The sequence below is a fragment of the Numenius arquata genome, chromosome 27, assembly GCF_964106895.1.
Source record: "Numenius arquata chromosome 27, bNumArq3.hap1.1, whole genome shotgun sequence".
NCBI classification, from domain to species: domain Eukaryota; kingdom Metazoa; phylum Chordata; class Aves; order Charadriiformes; family Scolopacidae; genus Numenius; species Numenius arquata.
In genome coordinates, this window is record NC_133602.1 from 1,648,561 (window position 1) to 1,656,458 (window position 7,898).

Consider the following 7,898-nt stretch of genomic DNA (forward strand, 5'->3'; position numbering starts at 1 on the left):
ATGGCTGCCGGGGGGGGACCCGGCGATGCTGGCGGGGAGCCGAGCGGGGGCTGCCGTCTGTCCGTCCGTCTGTCCGTCCATCCGTGGGGAGCGGAGGGGGTACCTCTGGGGGTCAGCCCTTGGGAGAGAGGGGCTGGGGGGAGCATGGGGCACCCTCTTCCCCCCCCCCCCCCGTCTTGCTTTCCAGGGTTTGCTACAAGGTGGGGGGGCGGCTAGACCCCCCCCCCTCCCCTCTTTGACCCCCTCCCCCAAAGGACCGCGTGGTGCCCTCTCGGGGAAACTGAGGCACGGGGGAGTTGCTCAGCCAAGGTCATGCAGAGTGAGAGTCCGGGGGGGGGGAAGACAAACAGCCCTTTTGCCCCCCCCCCCCCCCCCCGCCCAGGGCCTCCCCGAAGCTGGGCCGCCCCCGAAGCTGGGCCGCCCCGCCGTGCGAGGGGAAGCGGGGAAGGGCGCCATGCGTGCAGCGAGCTGGCCAGGTCTCAGCCGGCTCATCCCTCCGCCGGGGGCTGGAGCCGGACAAGCCCCCCCCCCCCGGCCTCCTCCGGGCTCTTTCCCTGCTGCAAAATCCAATCTAATTTTTAATTAAGGGGGCGGCGTTGCTAAGATGCCAGGAAGAAGGGGGAGGGGGGGGGGGAAATTGAGGCGACCCCGGGGTTTAAAAGGAACGTGCAAAGTCTCTCTTAGGGGGCTGGGGGGGCCCAGATTCCAGGCGCCCCCCGCGCAGGGCTGGGGGAAACACCGCGGGGCTCCCCTGCCCTCCCAGGAACAAAAGCGCCCGCTCTCCCGCCCGGTGCCATGTGGATCTGGTTGGTGAGAGGGGGGGGGACGGACCCCGCTCCGGCATCGCCGTTTCGGAGGAGGGAAGAACCGGATGGCAGGGCCGGGGCCTCCCGTGGGGTTTGGCGGGGGGTGTCACATCCCTGGGCGAGGGACCCTGTGACACACACACACACCCCCCCCCCCAACTAAGGTCCTTCCCGATCAGCCCCGTCCCATCGCGATCCCCACCATCTAAGTTTTGCCCTCGCCTCGGAAAACCCAAACTGGGGTGCAGTTGGGGGGGGGGCGGGTTTTAAATTTGGGGGGTTCCCCCCCCCCTCTCCTGGAGCTGGGGTGGTGTGTGCAGTCGCGTGGAGGGGAAGGGGGGGCGGGGGGGGGGGGTCGGTGCCATTCATGTCGTGGCGCAGGGAGATGTTGAATGGGTTTCATCACTCTTCATTTCTCACTAAATAATTTTCTGTATCTTATCTAAATGAAACCCATTATTCTTCCCCCCCGTTTCAATCACTCGCCGTGATTGCGCCTCAAATTGAAATATTTATTCATTTTCTGGGCGATTCTTCTTCTCTTTCCTCTCTGTGGGCTTTTTTTTTCTTTTTTTTTTTTCATTCCTTTTCCTTCCCTCCCCCCCCCCCCCCCCCTTTCCCTCTCAAAAGCAGTAAAATTGAGACGGTGGAGAGACGGGGGCTGATGGAGGGGTGGCAGTGGGGGCTTGTGCCAGTCCGTGTCATCGTCGTCGTCGTCCCCCCCCCCGTGTCCCCTCCCCCTGGTGGCTTGTGGGCCACCCCAGTGTGTGGCTCTGAGACCTGGCGCGCTCGGTGCATGTCCCAGCTGAGCCCCCCCGCTCCCTTGGGAGGTGTCACCGCTGTAGGAGCAGGGGGTGGCACCGGGTGACTTGAGGTCAGGCTGGGCCCTTGGCTGGTGGCTTTTTTCAGGGGGGGCCGGGATCTGGGGCCAAGGGGCTAAATCCCCCCCATCCCAGGGATGGGACCGGGATGGGGGGATTTAGCCCCTTGGCTCCAGATTTCGGGGGGGGGACGGTGCCATGGCCAGAGGGACAGTCCTGGGGCACAGGGCCACCCTGGCTGGCCCCAATCCGGGCTGTGAATGCCCCTGGTGGCTCCCAGAGGGGGCCGGAAGGTGCCGGTGGTCCTGGCACAGGGTTGGGGGGGGGGGGACAATGGGGACAGTGACGGGCACCTGGCCGTCCTCCCTCCGGCCGAGCGGGTGTGATGTGGTTCATAAGATGACCGTCGTCTGCTGCAGGGTAATAAAAGCCCCCCCCGGAAATGCTCCAGGGCTGAGACGTGGCGGTGATGGGGGGGGGGGGACGGGGACGGGGACGGTGGTCCTCGCCCCCCTCCCTGGCGCTGGGGGCTGCCCTGGTGGCGTTGGGCACCGTGCCCTGGCCGTGGGCAGGGGGGGAGGCTGGGGGCACTCGGGGACCGGGGGCGATGCTGGTGGCTCTGACCCACCGCGGGGTCCCTGGGCTTCCCGTGGGCGCTGGCCCGGGGTGACGCCACCGTCCCCGTGGGCACAGGGTGCCCTCGGCCCAGCTCCTGGAGGAACTGGTCCATCTCTGGCTCCGGTTTGGCCCCGCCGTGGCCACCAGCGCGGTGACAGTGGCCGGGCTCTGCCGTGCTCTGCCGTGTCCCCCGACCCCCCGATGCCACGCGGACCCCTGCCAGCTCTCCCCCACGTCCCCTCCGGGCAGGAGCCTGTGTCACCGCGATCAAACCCACCCCCATCCTCAAAACCCCTCGGGGGGGGACGGGGACACAGGGGGACGGAGCCGCAGTGGGTCACCCCACATCAGGATGACACCCCCAGCCCCGCGGCCACCCTTCGGCAAACCATTTTGGCAACTGGGACCGGGGCTCGTGGGCACTGGGCGGGGGGGGGGGGTGTTGCTTTTCCCTTCTCCGGGGTGGGCACGAGAAGGAGCCGAAGCCCCTTTTCCCACCCTGGGGATGCTCCATCTTTCCCAGGGGAGCGGAGGGAGGGAGGGATGTGCCGCAACCCCCTACAGGAGGGGGTCCGGATGCGACCCCGGGCTCCCCCCTCCCACCCCCCACCACCACCCCACTGCGTTTGGGGCCGTCGGGACGGGCGGCAGCCACCGCCCCGTGCCGGGACTTGCCTGGGCAGCCCGTGCCAGGGCTGAATCACCCTCTGCCGTGCTGGGGCCCGGTTCTCCGGCGGGGAGGCAGCCAGCGCAACCGCGGAGCCCCCCCCCCCCCCCACCACCACCACCACCGGCAGCCGCCGGAGCTCTGCCTGCGCCGGCAGCATCCTGCCTGCTTTCTGCCGGACCCACAGCCGTCCGTTTGTCCGTCCGCGGTGACCTCGGGCAAAATTGGGGTCGTTGGGCACCTCTCTCCCACCCACCGGCCTTAATTACATTCCCTTTAATTGGGGATGGGATTAATCCCGAGCCAGCTTTTCCTCCTGGCCTACATCCTACCTGGGATGCGCGACCCTCCCGGTGAGCGCATCCCCGGGAGATGCCGGAGCCGGCTCAGGTCGTGGGACGGTGGCACGCGGTGGCTCCGTGTCCCTCCGTCTGTGGGTCCGTGTCCCTCCGTCTGTGGGTCCGTGTCCCTCCGTCTGTGGGTCCGTGTCCCTCCGTCTGTCTGAGACGCAGCCCCCCAGCCGCGCGGGCAACGCGGGGATTAGAGCTAACTCTCCATAAAGATTCCCCTAATTGCTTGCCTTACCTCAGGTTTTATCATCAAAGCATCCGTTATTCCCTCTCTAGCCTCCTTTTCTTTTTATTATCTCTTAATTAATCACTCCAGCTTTCACACTTTCCTGGGCACACAGCTCATTTTCATAACCTCCTGCTCCCAGCCAGGAGTGGGCACGGTGCGGGAGGCGGGCGGTGAGCGGGGAAGACGGAGGGGACGGAGGGACCATCCCGCGCTGGCAGCGGCAGCCACGTCACCTCTCTCGGTGGCAGCGCGGCCACCGCGTCACCCTCCGGATGGGCGAGTGGGTAGCGCCGGGTACCAACCCGGAGTGGGGGGGGGGGGATGCTGGGGCGAGGAACCCATTGGGTACCAGCTCGGGGGGGAGGATGCTCAGTGAGGAGCCCCCCGGGTACCAGCCCAGAGGGGAGGATGCTGAGTGAGGACCCCCCGGGTACCAGTCTAGCGAGGAGGATGCTTGGGTGAGGAACCCCCCGGGTACCAGCCTGGAGAGGAGGATGCTTGGGTGAGGAACCCATTGGGTACCAGCCCAGAGGGGAGGATGCTGAGTGAGGACCCCCGGGTACCAGTCTAGCGAGGAGGATGCTTGGGTGAGGAACCTCCTGGGTACCAGCCCAGAGGGGAGGATGCTGGAGCAAGGTACCAGGTACCAGCCCAGGGGAGGATGCTCGGGCGAGGAGCCCCCCGGGTACCAGCCCAGAGGGGAGGATGCTGAGTGAGGACCCCCGGGTACCAGTCTAGCGAGGAGGATGCTTGGGTGAGGAACCCATCGGGTACCAGCCCAGAGGGGAGGATGCTGGAGCAAGGTACCAGGTACCAGCCCAGGGGAGGATGCTCGGGCGAGGAGCCCCCCGGGTACCAGCCCAGAGGGGAGGATGCTGGGCTAAGGAACCCATCAGGTACCAGCCCACAGGGGAGGATGCTGAGTGAGAAGGCCCCCTGGGTACCAGCTTAGAGGGGAGAATGCTGGGGCAAGGAAACCCCTGGGTACCAGCCTGGAGGGGAGGATGCTCAGGCGAGGAGCTCCCAGATATCAGCCCAGAGGGAAGGATGCTGGGGCAAGGACCCCCCCAGGTATCAGCCTGGAGGGGAGGATGCTGGGGCGAGGAACCCCCCCAGGTACCAACCCACAGGGGAGGATGCTCAGTGAAGACCCCCTGGGTACCAGCCTGGAGAGGAGGATGCTCAGGTGAGGAACCCATTGGGTACCAGCCTGGAGGGAAGGATGCTCAGGCGAGGAGCCCCCCGGGTACCAGCCTAAAGGGGAGGATACCAAGCAAGGACCCCCCCCCCCCAGGTACCAGCCCAGCGGGGAGGATGCTGGGGTGAGGGACCCCCCCAGGTACCAGCCCAGCGGGGAGGATGCTCGGTGAGGAGCGCAGCCAGGTTATGGGGCAGAGCTAAGGGTGTCTGGAAAAGGGATGGAGCTCTAGTCCGGGATCCAGCCTGGACTTTTCTGGGATGCGTCTGTCGGGGCTGGGAGCTGGAAAAGGAGCTTCCTTCCACCCACCCGCCACAAAAGTCCCGTCGGCGTGGCACATCAGCCGTGGCGCAGCCGGTGACGCCAGGCCCCGGTGCCGGGCTGGATGCGGCGATGGCGGGGTCGCTGCTGCGAGGGGATGGCGGGAAGGAGGGATTTAAAGAGCAAACCCACTTGGGGAAGGCGCGGGGAAGGGAAAAAGGGGGAGAGAGGCCTTTTCTGCAAGGGCTGGGACATAAAGGGCTGCCAGCGCTGCCATAGCAACGGGCGGATTATGATCCAAATGGAAATCAAAATAAGAGGGGGGGGGGGGGGAGCGAAAGAGTGGAGTAAAGGAGGAGGGGAGGAAAAACAACTTTTATTTCCAATCGGAGAGCGGTTGTGTGCCTTGGAGGGGTTGCCATAGGAACGGCAAAGAAAAGGAGCCGGGGAAAGTGTGCGTGCGGGCGTGCGAGGGAGCGTGCGGGCGTGCGAGGGAGCGTGCAGGCGTGGGTGTGCGAGGGAGCGTGCATGTGCGGGGGCGTGCGAGGGAGGGTGAGAGTGTGTGAGGCAGCACCTGTGCACGTGGGCGTGCAAGGGGGTTGCGGGCGTGCTCCCCGCGGAGCCCATGGGAGCATCGCCGTCACGCTGGGGGACATGGGGCAGGGCCGTGGGGCGAGGGAGAGGAGGGGGATGAAGGCTGCGGTCTCATATGGGGGACACTGGATGATGCAGAGGAGGGGGGACGAAGGCTGCAGCCTCATTTGGTGGGCATGGGGTGATGCAGAGGAGGGGGATGAAGGCTGCGGCTCCGTCTGGGGGACGTGGGGTGATGCAGAGGAGGGGGATGAAGGCTGCGGCTCCGTCTGGGGGACGTGGGGTGATGCAGAGGAGGGGGATGAAGGCTGCGGCTCCGTCTGGGGGACGTGGGGTGATGCAGAGGAGGGGGATGAAGGCTGTGGCCCTGTCTGGGGGACGTGGGGTGATGCAGAGGAGGGGGATGAAGGCTGCAGCCCCGTCGCCAGGGTCTCCCCAGGCAAACCCGCCGTCTTTGGCCTCTGATACTGGGGGACACCCAGTGAGCCCCATCCCGTGGGAGCTGCGGGTCTGGGGGCCACCCAGGCTGCCGCCTCCTCCCCAGGTGGCCTCCGAGTATCCTCATGGGCACCGAGTCCCTGCTGGGCATGGGAGCCCCGAGGTGCCGGAGATGGGAATATCCCGGTTCCAAGGACAAAGCGGGACTGGTCTGAACTGGGTGCCCTGGTCTGGGTGCCCGGTTCCCATCGCAAGACCCTCTTAGCCCCTCACAGGGGGGGCGGGGAGGCTCCAGCCACCCCCTCTCTTGCTTCCTCCCTTCCTTTCTTGTTTTTTATTCAGAACCCCCCCCCCCCCCCGGCCTTTCCAGTGGATTTGATTTAGGAATAACAGCCTTAACCGTTGGAGAGGGGATTTCCCAGCCGTGGTTTGGGGTGTGCAGAGCCCCCAGGGAGGGTTGGGGGGTGCTGAGTGTCCGTCCCGTCCGTCCCCCCCCCCAAACCGGGCCAGTGGGCTACCAGAGGCATCTCGGGGGCTTGTGCTGGGCTGGGTGGAGGCAGAAGAGGGGCGGTGGGGAAACTGAGGCACGAAGCTCTTTGCTTTCCCCATCAACGTGGGGCAACCCCAGTGCAGGGCCTCAGCTCTGCCCACAGCACTTGGTCCCAAAAAATCCAGGGAGCAGGGAGAAGAAACCCCCGAAGTTAAATGTTTCCTGCCCAAAAACACGCGCGCGCACACAGACACACACACACACGCACCCCCCCCCAGCCCCACCAGCCCCTTGTTGGGGGTCTCAGCCCCCAGCCGGGCGCGGGGAGCTGAGGGTTAAGCTCTGGGTTTTCTTTCTCTCCCTCTTCTTTCCAGAGAGCCTTGGCAGGAAATTCCTCAAATTCCAGGCTCGTGGGATCATTGCTGGGCTCCGACCGCAGGAGCGGGGAGCGGGAGCCAGGGCTGCTCCCTCCAGCTTCTCCCGAGCAGGATTTGCAGAGCCCCACGGTGGGGGGGGGAAGCAGGCTCTGTGTGTCCCCCCCCCCCCCTTGAAATCCACGATCACCCCACTGGGTCCCCCCATGGTTGGGGACACCATGCTCCTAATGCACACCCCCCCCCCGCCCTCCCCCCAAGCTACAGGGACCCCAGTGACCAGTTTGGGGTGACCAAGCTGGTGGGGGGGGGTGCTGGGCTCTGATTTCCATGGGACACCCCCACCCCCCCCCCCCAAAATAATTCAAATGGGTGGTGGAACCCCACAGTCCCAGATCCTCACGGGGGTTTGGGGGGGGGGGGGGGGGGGGTGTTTGCTGGGCTCAAACTTCCACGGGACCCCCCCCAAAATAACTCAAGTGGGGGTGGTGTGACCCCACAGCCCCACATCCTCATGGGTGGGGGGGTTGCTGGGCTCAAACTTCCACAGGACCCCCCCCTAAAATAATTCGGGGGGGGGAAGATGACCCCACAGTCCCAAATCCTCAGTGGGGTGAGGGGGGCTTGTTGGGCTCAAACTTCCACGGGACCCCCCCAAAATAATTCAAGTGGGGGTGGTGGGTCCCCACAGCCCCAAATCCTCATGGGGGGGGGGGGTGCTGGTTTGGGGTGCAATGTGCCAGGGTTCCCCAATAAGAGGGGTGGGTAACCCTGTGGGTTGGGTGGGGGGCTCCCACCCCACCCGGTCCCCCCCCCCCTGCAGCTGCCACCAGGGAAGGGAAGGAGCCAAAATTTCCCCCCCCCGGCTTCCCCCCCCCCTAGTATTCTCCCTCTGGGAGCCAAGGGGGAAGGGAGCACCCGGACCGGGGGGACAACCTGGGGTCCCCAGTGAAGTGGGGGTCCAGCTGGGGGGGGGACACACACCAACCGACCCCTCCCCATCGATTCTTTTCCTTCCAACCCATTTCCATCCCAGCAAACTAGGGTTAATT